Raw genomic sequence first — 11,922 nt, 5'->3', positions numbered from 1 at the left:
CATGTCAGTAAGTTTGAAATACCAAGACAGATGAAACATAAGTAAAACATTAAGACAACCAGAAATCAAAAATCCACCCATTACTTATTTGTCTGTCTTAAAGTTTCAGGTATCCTACCACCCTGAGCAACCTAGTTTCTTGCTAGAAACCCTGATTTGTGTTCAACTGTGGATCTGGGAATTCAGTATCTCTGTGGGTGAAGGAATGTGAATTGTTGTTTGAATTGTAGTTATGTACCCTGAGGGGAGTCCTATTGCACTACCTCTGGGATAAGAGGTAACTGAGTCAGCTGCATTGTCCCAAATTTGTACCAACCTTATATTCAACTTCTAGATAGTCCATACTCTCACACTAATGCTCCTGACCTTTTTAGAAACCAAATTGCTAATCTTCTGTTAATCAACTGATGAAGGCTATGAATGATTACATTATGATGTTGCGTATTAGCCAAGAGTAAAACTCCAGAGGCATCAACATCTTTGTCTTTGAATGCATTAAAATGCATTCACTATTTCAATACTTATTTGCATTTCTCCATTGTCTCTCTTATTTAGTAAAATAATTAAGAGGGGAATTAAAATTGAGAAAGAAATTCTTATCTGAAAAAAGATTAAAGACTATGTATTAAAAATTGTGATAATTTAACCTCATTCTGACTGTTACATTATGTTTAAATCAATATTGAAAATACATGCTAGAAATATCTATAATAGGTAGATAGTTGGTGATTGCATTAAGCAGTTCTTGGTATTAATAACACCTCATCCTTTTTTATTTTATATTTTTATTAAAAAAATGAAAGAAATTGGGAGAAAAATTAGTATATTTAATACCAAAATATTCTTTTATTTTTTAGTAGATAAACATTTGTTAAGCACTTGTCTCATTTCTATCAATTGAAGCTGGGTATAATGTCATCATAAACCAGGAAAAAAAGATCCTATATGTCCTTGCATTCTGATTAGAAAAATTAAACATTAAACAATCAACTGAATATCTATCAAGAAATGATACTTGTTAGAAAGAAGAAAAAAAGAAAACACTCTGTAGAGGGTAAACTACTCCATGATGCTAACACTAGATCTGAAAGAAATGAGATGGGAATTATAGGATTACTGAAGAAAACACATTCCAGAAACAACAGAGAGAGAGGCTGGGACTCACATAGCCTGATTAAGGTACAGCAGGCAGATCAGTGCAGCTGAAGTAGGATGAGCAAAAGAATCCAGAACAGGACTAGCAACCAGTGGGGCTGGGTCAGAACATTGATATTTATAGGCATGGGTGAGCTGGAAAATCAGTGGGAAATTTGGAGCCTATTGCCAATATATTTTTTAAAGATTTATTCATGCATATAAGAACTGGGGTACAGACCAGATGTGGGGGAAGGTGAGAGGATTCACAGAGACAGAGCAGGGAGCAGAACAGGTAGATTGACTGAAATACACTGCTGAGGGGAGCAGCAGGCAAGACAGAATAGGTCTGCTATGCCATGTGGGTATCTCCCTGGCCTGCCAGGATTGAACCCATGCTGCATAGGCTGCAGACATCTTCACAGAGCTGTGCTCAACTGCCTGCACCCACAGGGGAGGCCCCTATTGCCAATATTTTAAGTTGGTATATAATTTTAAAAGATTTCTGTGGTAACTGAACTTGTAGAAGTGCAAGGATAAAAGTAGAAAGACCAATTTTGAGTCTACTGAAATACACAAGTTAGAGAAAAATCCGGATAACCTAAGGCAGTTATGGAGAATGTTAAATTCTGCATAACTGATGTAATGTTATTTTGAATAATTGCTAATGAAGTGTATGTGCCATGTGGAGAGAGGGAAATTTTTTCTCCAAGCATCTTAAGGAAGGGAATTGCCAGTTACTGAGATGAGGAATAAGAGGAGTTTCTTTAGTATGGGCTAACATGATTTAAAGTGTTTCATATAGGGACCTCACTGGTGGCACAAAGGGTTGAGCACAGCGCTATGAAGCTATCTGCAGCCTCTGAAGCACAAGTATGATCTCCATCCAGCCAGGGAGCTACCCACAGCAGACCTCTCCTGTCTCGCCTGCTGCTCCCCTCAGCAGTGTATTTCAGTCAATTGGTCAATCGCCTGTTCTGCTCACCACTCTGTTTCTGGTAAACCCTCTCACGCCCTGCACCTCCTGCCTGTACCCCAGTTCTTGTATGCATAAATAAATCTTTAAATAAATGTTTCATTATAGACATAAGAAATGTAAAATAGCTATTTAACTTACAGGTGAAGACCAAGAATTTCATGAGTGGTTTTTCAGAGAGAATTTGGGGTAGGTGGGATCCCCGGCCCTCCTTATTCTTAGGGATATTTTCTTGGTGCCCAGATTTCTTCTTGTCAGCCAGGTGTAGGGTCATTCCGGGACCTCTCACCAATGGCCAAAGTCCTGATATGAGGAACATACTGGGAAACCAGTGTCTGTTGAGAACAGCAGGCAGATATTATAATAGCGACAATATGCCTAGACTGGCAGGAATAATGGAGCCCTCAGGCAGTAGCCCCTGGTCACTCCACCCTAGCCTACATCCCCAATATTATCCCCCATGCATGCACACTCCCTACATACTTACCCCACCTTTGTACCCAACTCTAATAAATACCAGACTGCCATTGGACTGGGCTGTACATTCCATCCCTGTGTAGCCCCTCCAGACTTCTCGTTGTTCTATAACGGACTTTGAGTAATCTCTCTGATCCTACACCACTCCCATTGCTGCATCCTGTGAGGCCACAGGGATAGAAATATAACTTTATGATCAGTTTTATATTTATAACCAAGATGGTAGATACGATCACCAATGGCAGAGAAGACATCCAAGTATTTATCTTGTGGCAAGCTAATGTTTGGAAATTAAAAAGTTGAAGAAAATAAATCACCATTGAAAACAAGAAATAAGCACTAATTTGACAAGAAATTGGGTAATTTTTTTAGCCATCAAAAATAAAGATGATGCGCGGAGAATCTAAATGATAAGGAGTTCTAAGCCTCAGTACCTAAATATTGGTGATGACATTATTTGTGATACTGGACAAAAGAGAGGAGCAATTTGTAAAATATCTAAAAAGGATAAACCTAAATCGATATAGCTCTTTGTTAAGGCTTGCAGCATGTTTCATTTGTGTTGGGAGAGACCCTGCGCAGTGAGCAGAACGGCCTTGACCTGAGTCCCTAAGGCATGTGAAAACACATGTGTCTCGGAGGAAAACCTCTGGGTGACAGGACCTGGTATAGAGTGCCTGGAAAGTGACCTGCATGGAGTCAAGCCTCTACGTCTCCACAGTCTGAGAATAACAAAAATAATTAGCGAACTTCCCAAGCTCTAGCTAGAGGGCGATAAGATTATGTGCGTGAGAACTAACCACCTGGTATCCTACCTTCTGAAGTAAATAGATAATAGTAAGAAAGTAGACTAATCATTCATATATGTTATCATTATATGGTATGCTTTGATGTTACATCTGCTGCAATTAAAATAGTACATAATGAGCACTAAGACAATAAAGATTTACTGCATGCTGGACATGACAGTCACCATGTCTGATTTTCCTCACCGTCGCGTCCCAGGTCCAGGACTCACTAGAAGTCCACTCATTTGATGTACCAGTAGAACCTATCAAAAATTGTTGAGATAGTTGCTGTTCCTTTGATAACTTTAGATCATGATTTATATAACAGATGACACATAAAGCTGAGTTTTTGCACATTGTAGGACCCATGCTATAGTCTCATACTCATAGCGTCTCTTATTTAAATCAGTTATACAAAAATAAATAAGATTTTTTTGTTTATTCTACTTTGAATTAGAATGCTTTTGTAATAGCTGAGATATCAATCACCGATAAGAAAAATAAATTTTGCTATTTTTAAATGCTACCTTTAAAAGTATACAACAATTTATTTATATTAAAGGATGATTCCTGAAATTTTAATGATGTGTGATTTCCAAATGTTAGTAACACATGTTCTGGATTTAACTGATAAGTTACTATACACTAAATGAACCAACTTGGACTCCTCTCTCCATGTAGTGAATTGGAACTCCTACTCTACTGAGGTGGTACATTTTGATTATAAAATCACAAATCCTAAAAAGCATTATCCCCAACCCTGTTTACTGATTATATCATAGCAGCTGGACTTTTCAAATATTACTTGTAAATTTAAGTAGCCCCTTGGATTTCTTTATCAAATTTCTAAGAATTTCATTTACAATGATCAAATTTCAGCACTTTCACAGAGGATAATGATTCTGAAGGGCAACAGCAATTGGGTTTACTAACTGAAACCGGCATAACTCTGAGCCATGCCCCTGCAAACTTGCTATTAGGGAAGCAGTTTTCGGCAAGACCTGTCCTGTATTATACTCTGAAGAAGTATCTCCGATTTCTTATGGACGTTTTCACATAAATTTTCCAGCTTAACCCTGAGACAAAACCAAATTAAGTATTTCCTCCTAACTGTCCTTTGTTTTATCAGCATCCTATAATGAAGTCACTTATATCTCCAAAAGTTATACTTAAAATTTCTGTATCATCTTTGATTTCTCTGTTTCCTCTTGGTACTGTACAGTTTCCAAAAGAATTCATGTCAGTTATTTTTTTCAGCTTAATTGAAGCTGTCCTTAATTCAAAAACATTAGCTTTTTATCACATAAAATTATAATATGTTCATTGTAGAGACTTCAGAAAATGCAGATATTCCAAGAGAGTATTAATGCTTACTGATAATCCTACAAAGCCTGGAGAGATAATATTAACATTGTTATCAGTACAGTATTTAGTATTCATATTCATGCATATGATTTACAAAATAGGAATCATCGTATATAATGTTTTAACCTCATTTCATTGTTTTCCATCTATTTTTCTTTTTTTAAACATTTATTTATTTATGTTTACACGAACTGGGGTGCAGGCCAGAGGTGTTGGGGGATAATAGGATTTGCCAGAGACAGAGCGGGGAACAGAACAGGCAGACTGACTGAAATACACTGTTGAGGGGAGCAGCAGGAGAGATAGGAGAGGTCTGCTGCACCATGTGGGTTAGCTCTCTAGCTTTGGATAGAAGTCAGCCACAGTGACTGGCAATAGCTTGATAGCACAGAGGCTTTAAACCCCCAAGGAGGTCCCTGAATCTATTTTTCATTGCATTAATTACTCTTCCAAAAAGTCTTCTCCATTTTAAGAGGAGCCATAATTTCTTCATTTGAAAGTAATGCTTTCTTAAAATTTGTTTTCATATTAGCAATTTAATACTCCATTAACAAATGATCACAATTTACTGAATGCATCCCTACTGACAAGTTTATGTTTTGTGATCTTTTTAAGTATAAATAATGTATATGAAATCAACATTTTTGTGGAACTTTTCCACCTCCATTAAGATTTCTTTATATGTCCCTAAAAGTAGACTTGCTAGAAATGAACATTTTTGTGGCATTTAAAAAATACTATGTAGAGACCTGCTTTGCCTCCCATTTCCTGCAGAGAGATTACATACTCTTCAGCTTGGTGTTTGAGGCTTTCAACTATTCGGTTTCAACTAGTCATTAGCTTTTCCAGTCTGTGGTCACTGTAATGGAATCCATTCACACAGTTACAATGCAGTTGTAATAAGCCCTTTTGGGCCTTTCGATTCAAATGCATTTTTCTATCTTTTGTTTAAGTCATCAGGGGTTTTGGTGCCATTGAAAGTCAGGTCTTCTGTGAAACTTGCCCAGGCTTGTGTCTCTTTGGATAACAGTTTTACTTCCCTCTTTGCAATTCAGTGGTATTTTACATCTCTGATGAACACTTTGCATATACCTCCTTGTAATAAAAGTGTTTGTGGCTATTTTCATTCCAGTCACTTTGTTAGCAGCTTAAGGCAAATTATGTTTTAGTCATGTTTGCATGCATTGCTCAAAAGAGCAATGTATATACATATGTGTATATGTATATATCTGATGTGTTATCTGATGTGTTAAAATAGCTCATTTGATAAGAGTAGCTACTACCTTGAAGAGTATCGCATAGTTGTTTTTGATATATTCTAAATATTATTTCGTGAATAGTTTCTATATTTCTAAAAAATAATGTTTTATCCCAAAAGGCAAAGGGAAAATATTGAATAATTCTGATACTTTTGAGAGTTCCATGCATCTAAGCATCAGAGAGCTTTCTAGTACCAAACATGTCCCAGAAAGCTTGATTTTCTATCAAATTCTACACAACACAAATGATCTTGGGGTCAAAATTTTAATCAGTGAGATTTTTAGCTGTCAAGCTTTATTTCTTATTTTATCCATTTCTTCTTTATCTAACATTTTATTTTATTTATATTTTTTAAAGATTTATTTATTTATACAAGAACCGGGGTACAGACCAAATGTGCAAGAGGGTAAGAGGATTCACCAGAGACAGAGCGGGGCACAGAACAGACTGACTGAAATACACTGCTGAGGGGAGCAGAGGGTAAGTCAGGAGAGGTTAGCTGCGCCATGTGGGTTGCTCCGCGGCTGGCCGGGATCGAACCTGCACTCCAGAGGCCGCGGACAGCTTCAAAGCACTGCGCTCAACCGCCTGTGCCACCAAGGAGGCCCCCTAACATATTTTAAATGCTCAATAATTTTAAATTATTTCATAGAATTTTATATGGCTATATTAAACACTAAGTAAATTCATATTCATTGAAATCCTCAGGACTCTGTAAATTTATAGCAATGTCAGTGTGTTACAGGACAGGGAGAGGGACAGCCCAAACACTGCAAACCTGCCTTTTCTAAATGGGTTCTGCTATCCGCCGCATCAACACAAAACATATGAGACTTTAATGGGAAGGAACTTTAATAAAACTAGAAAACACTACAGGAAAGGCAAAGAGTCTAGTTTCTAAATGAAGCACCCAAAGTTACCCATCCCCTCGATTGTAACAGTGTGGTCCCCAGGAAAAGGGGAGGTTCCAGGTTCCCTGCCCCACCCAAATGGAGGGTGAAGCTGAGCAGGGAGAAAAGAGGCTGCAGAGGAGACTGAGGAAGGAAGGAAGCAGGATGGAGCCAGAAGGAGACGCATGGAGCCTAGAGACACGTGAAGAAACTGCGCTTGTCTTTTGATGGTGGACTGGGTGACACAGATGTGGGTGAGACCCGTGGGGAGGTGACAATGGCGGCTTTTATCTTGATTTTGATTTTGCTCTTTTCCTTCTGGGCTTGTCTGGTTGTTTCTGACCCTTTTCTGTGGGTCCCCACTGGAAGATGCTTTAGACCTGTGGCAGGCTTTGGGGCCTTGCTCCGGGCTGATCCCATATGGATGGACTTTTACCCACTAGGGGACGGGTAACTTTGGGTGCTTGATTTAGAAACTAGATTCTTTGCCTTTCCTGTATTGTTTCCTAGTTTTATTAAAGTTCCTTCCCATAAAGTCTCATATATTTTGTGTTGATGTGGCAGATGGCAGAACCCATTTAGAATAGGCAGGTTTGCAGGGTTTGGGCTGCCCCTTTCCCTGTCCTGTAACAAGTGCTTTATGCAACAAACTATGTTGTATACAATAATTTATATGAGTGCATTGAATTGGACATTTTCTTTTATAAATGTATTATTATACTCTGAAACTATAAACAGAACAGGGCCTCCCTGGTGGCACAAGGGATTAAGCACAGCACTGTGAAGTTTCTAAAGAATGGAGTTTGATCCCCGGCCAGCCAGGGAGCTACCCACATGGCACAGCAGACCTTTCCTGGCTCAGCTGCTGCTCTACTCAGCAGTGTATTTAGGTCAATCCACCTGTTCTGTTCCCCACTCTGTCTCTGGTGAATCCTCTCACCCTCCTGCCCCCTGTACCTCTGGCCTGTACCCTAGTTCTTGTATGCATAAATAAATAAATATTAAAAAACAACAATAAATGGAGTACATCTTTTAGTAGTCAATAATGCCTTTTATTATTTCTTAAGTTGTATTATTTTTTATTGGGGTAACATTAGTGTTAAACTATGTATGATTCAGTAGTATAGGTGCCCACCTCTTCAGATGTATGTTACCACACCATGCCCATCACCAAAACACATATAGTATATTGGACCCCCAACCTTCTTTGCTCCCCATATCCACCCAGCCCTTATTTAATTCATTTCAGAAGTAAATTTTCTAGGCTTTATTTGGTTTAGTTTTGTCTGATCTTTTGTTTTGGTTCTTTATATTTTGCATATGATTGAAATCATCTGGTGTTACCTTTCTTCTAACTAATTCTGTTAGTTATTGCAAATAGCAAGATTTAATCTGGTGGGGTTTTTTTTTTTTTTTTTAGTAGCTGAGTAGTATTTGTGTGTGCGTGTGCCATATCTTAACCAGCTCATCTGTTGTTGGACCCTTAGGTTGCTTCCATAACTTTATTATTGTAAATACTATTACAATGAACATAGGAGTGCACATATCCCTTCAGTGTTTTTGTTATTAGTGTTTTTGTTATTAGTGTTTTTGTTATTAGTGTTTTTGTATACTTCAGATAGATATCTAAGAATGGGATTGCTGGATCATTAGGTAGAACTATTTTTAGTATTTTCAGAAATATCTATACTATTTTTCTAGGAAGTGAAACTGTCTACATTTCCACCAACAGTTGAATAAAGACATGGATATAGTTCTGAAATCACAAAATACACAGGAAAAAAAATGACTGAGTTCCTTAATCAGCCTTACAGATGACTTTTGTAATTTGATTACATTGGCAAAGGAAACAAAAGCAAATATAAACAAGTGGGACAATATTAAACTAAAAAAGGTTCTGAAGAGTGAAAGAAACAACCATCAAAAAAAGACAAGCTAATGATTTGGAGAAAATACTTACATATGTTAGACAAGGACTTAATATAGAAATTTTATGAAGAACTCATGAAACTCACCACAAAAAGATCTCCATTAAAAAGTGGACAGAGATGTTGAAGAGCGATTTGTCTACAGTAGATAGAGATGTCCAGCAGGCACATGAAAATATGTTCATCTTCTCCTATTAAGAAAGCAAATCAGAAGCAAAATGAGCTGTCATCTCCTATCTGTTAAGATGGTTATTATCAAAATAGACAAGAAACAAGTGATGGTAAACTTGTGGAGAGAAAAACTCTTTGTATATTGTTGTTAGGAATTTAAATTGTTGCAATCATGGAAAATAGTGTGGCAATCCCTCAAAAAAATTAAGAATAGAAATATCACATGACCTGGTATTGGAACAAGAACAGACATACAGACCAATGGAATCGAATAGAAAATCCAGAAATAAACGCACAGATTTATGGTCAACTAATCTTTGACAAAGGAGCAAAGACTATGCATTGGAGCAAAGAAAGTTTGTTCAATAAATGGTGCTGGGAAAACTGGGTCGCTACATGCAAAAGAATGAAGCTTGACCACTACCTCACACCATACACAAAAATCAACTCAAAATGGATTAAAGAGCTACACATAAGACCTGAAACCATAAAATACATAGAAGGAAATATAGGCGAAACACTACGGGATTTGCACATCAAAGACATCTTTACAGACACATCACCCAAAGCAGTGATAGTGAAGAGAAAGATAAACAGCTGGGACTACATCAAATTAAAGAGCTTCTGCACAGCAAAAGAGACAATAACAAAAACAAAGAGAAACCCCACCAACTGGGAGAACATTTTTGCACCCAACACTAATGATAAAGGACTGATCACAAAAATCTGCAAAGAGCTGATGAGACTCAGCAACAACAAAGAAAATAATCCAGTCAAAAAATGGGCAGAAGAGCTAAAAAGAAACTTCTCTGAAGAGGAAATGCAAATGGCCAACAGACATATGAAAAAATGTTCAACATCACTTGTAATCAGGGAAATGCAAATCAAAACTACCATGAGATACCATCTCACACCAGTGAGAATGGCACATATTAAAAAAACTAGCAACAACAAATGTTGGCGAGGATGTGGAGAAAAAGGAACTCTTGTGCACTGTTGGTGGGAGTGCAAACTGGTCCAACCACTATGGAGAGCTGTGTGTAGTTTTCTGGACCTACTAAACATAGAGCTTCCATATGATCCAGCAATTCCACTCCTAGGTATTTACCCAAAGGACACAGAAACATCAATTCCAAAGAGCACCTGCACTCCTATGTTTATAGCAGCACTGTTTATAATAGCTAAGCTTTGGAAACAACCCAAATGCCCAAAAATAGATGACTGGATCAAGAAGATGTGGTACATATATACCATGGAATATTACTCAGCATTCAAAAAAGATAAACACATGCAATTTGCAGCAACATGGATGGCACTGGAAGGGATCATGCTCAGCGAAATAAGCCAGAAAGAAAAAGAAAAATACCGGATGGTCTCACTCATAGCAGGAATCTAGAAAACTTAAATAAGGGACCAGGAAAATGAATATAAGAAAGTGAAAATCAAAATCAACAAAAAACTATGAACCAGAGACACTTTTTGGGGGGGGGGGCGGGAGGGGAAGGATTGGGGTCAGAATGGGGCGTTTGAAATTGTATGGGGGAATATAAAAATAAAATTTAATATTTAAAAAAAAAAAAAAAGAAATATCACATGACCCAGCTATTTTAGTTCTCTTTAGTTGTCAAGCTTTATCAGAAAAATATGCAAACTTAAATTCAAAGAGATATGTGTAACACCATGTTCATCATAACATTATTCACAATAGTCAAGAGAGAAAAACAAACTCAGAGCCCACTGTTGGATGATAAAAAAAAAAAAAAAAAAAAACATGATGTGTATATACAATGGGATACTACTCAGTTATAAAGAAGAGGAAATCCTGCCATTTGCAACAACATGGATTGACCTAGAGTATATTTTGCTATATAAAATAAGTCAGGGCCTCCCTGGTGGTGCAGTGGTTGAGCGCTGGGCTGCGAAGCTGCCCACAGCCTCTGCAGCACCGGTTCGATCCCTGGCCATCTGCGAGGGTCCCACATGGCGTGCAGACCTCTCCTGCCTCGCCCACTGTTCCCCTCAGCAGTATATTTCGTCAGTCTGCCTGTTCTGTTCCCTGCTCTGGCTCTTTTGAATTCTCTCACCCTCCCACGCTTCTGACTGTACCCAGTGCTTGTATAAATAAATCAATCTTTAAAAAAGAAATAAATAAAATAAGTCAGAGGGATAAAGAAAAGCACCATATGATTTCACTCCTATATAGATGATAAAGAAACAAAACAAATGAACAAACAAAACAAACCAAAAACAACATCTTAATCTATAAGAATAAAATATTTGCTACCAGAGGGGAACTAGGAAAAGGGGCTGAGTAATTTGGGTGAAGGAATTCTTATATGGTGAAGAATAGAAACTGTTTATTCAAATGTTAATTTTTAATGTACACCAAAACCTATCAATATATAATGGTACAAACCAGTGGAACTTCAGTAAAAATTAAAAGAAAATGAAGTGAAAGACAAAGATGTTTATTAAATCTCATGAAATTTTTGATAATTCCTAAACTCCATTTTTATATATATGTAAAAAAGTAAAAGCTATTCTGAGATACTTTTACTGGCTCTCTTATATGCAATACTCATACTTTTTCTTTTTTAAATTTTTTCACCCTCAGTTAATTTTTAAAAACAATGGAATAAACTGATGGCATATCAAGATTGATGAGGGTTACTCAAAGACCCATATTTTGATGCAAATTTCCTAAGTCATCCTAAATTCCATCAACTTCAAAATTCATGGAGCAAAGCCAAAGATGTAGAATGGTGGAGAAAAAGGAAATCATTTCCTTAGAACAAGGAAACTACAACCCTCAGGCTAAGTTCAACCTTGTAAATACAATGAAAAACCAGCCACATTCATTTGTTAATTGCCCTTGGCTATTTACTTGCTATAGTGCAGATTTTAGTAGTTGCAATAGAAACTACAATATATGG

The sequence above is a fragment of the Talpa occidentalis genome, unplaced genomic scaffold (assembly GCF_014898055.3).
Source record: "Talpa occidentalis isolate TD23 unplaced genomic scaffold, MPIMG_talOcc4v2.1 talOcc4.6, whole genome shotgun sequence".
NCBI classification, from domain to species: domain Eukaryota; kingdom Metazoa; phylum Chordata; class Mammalia; order Eulipotyphla; family Talpidae; genus Talpa; species Talpa occidentalis.
This window is presented reverse-complemented; position numbering follows the sequence as displayed.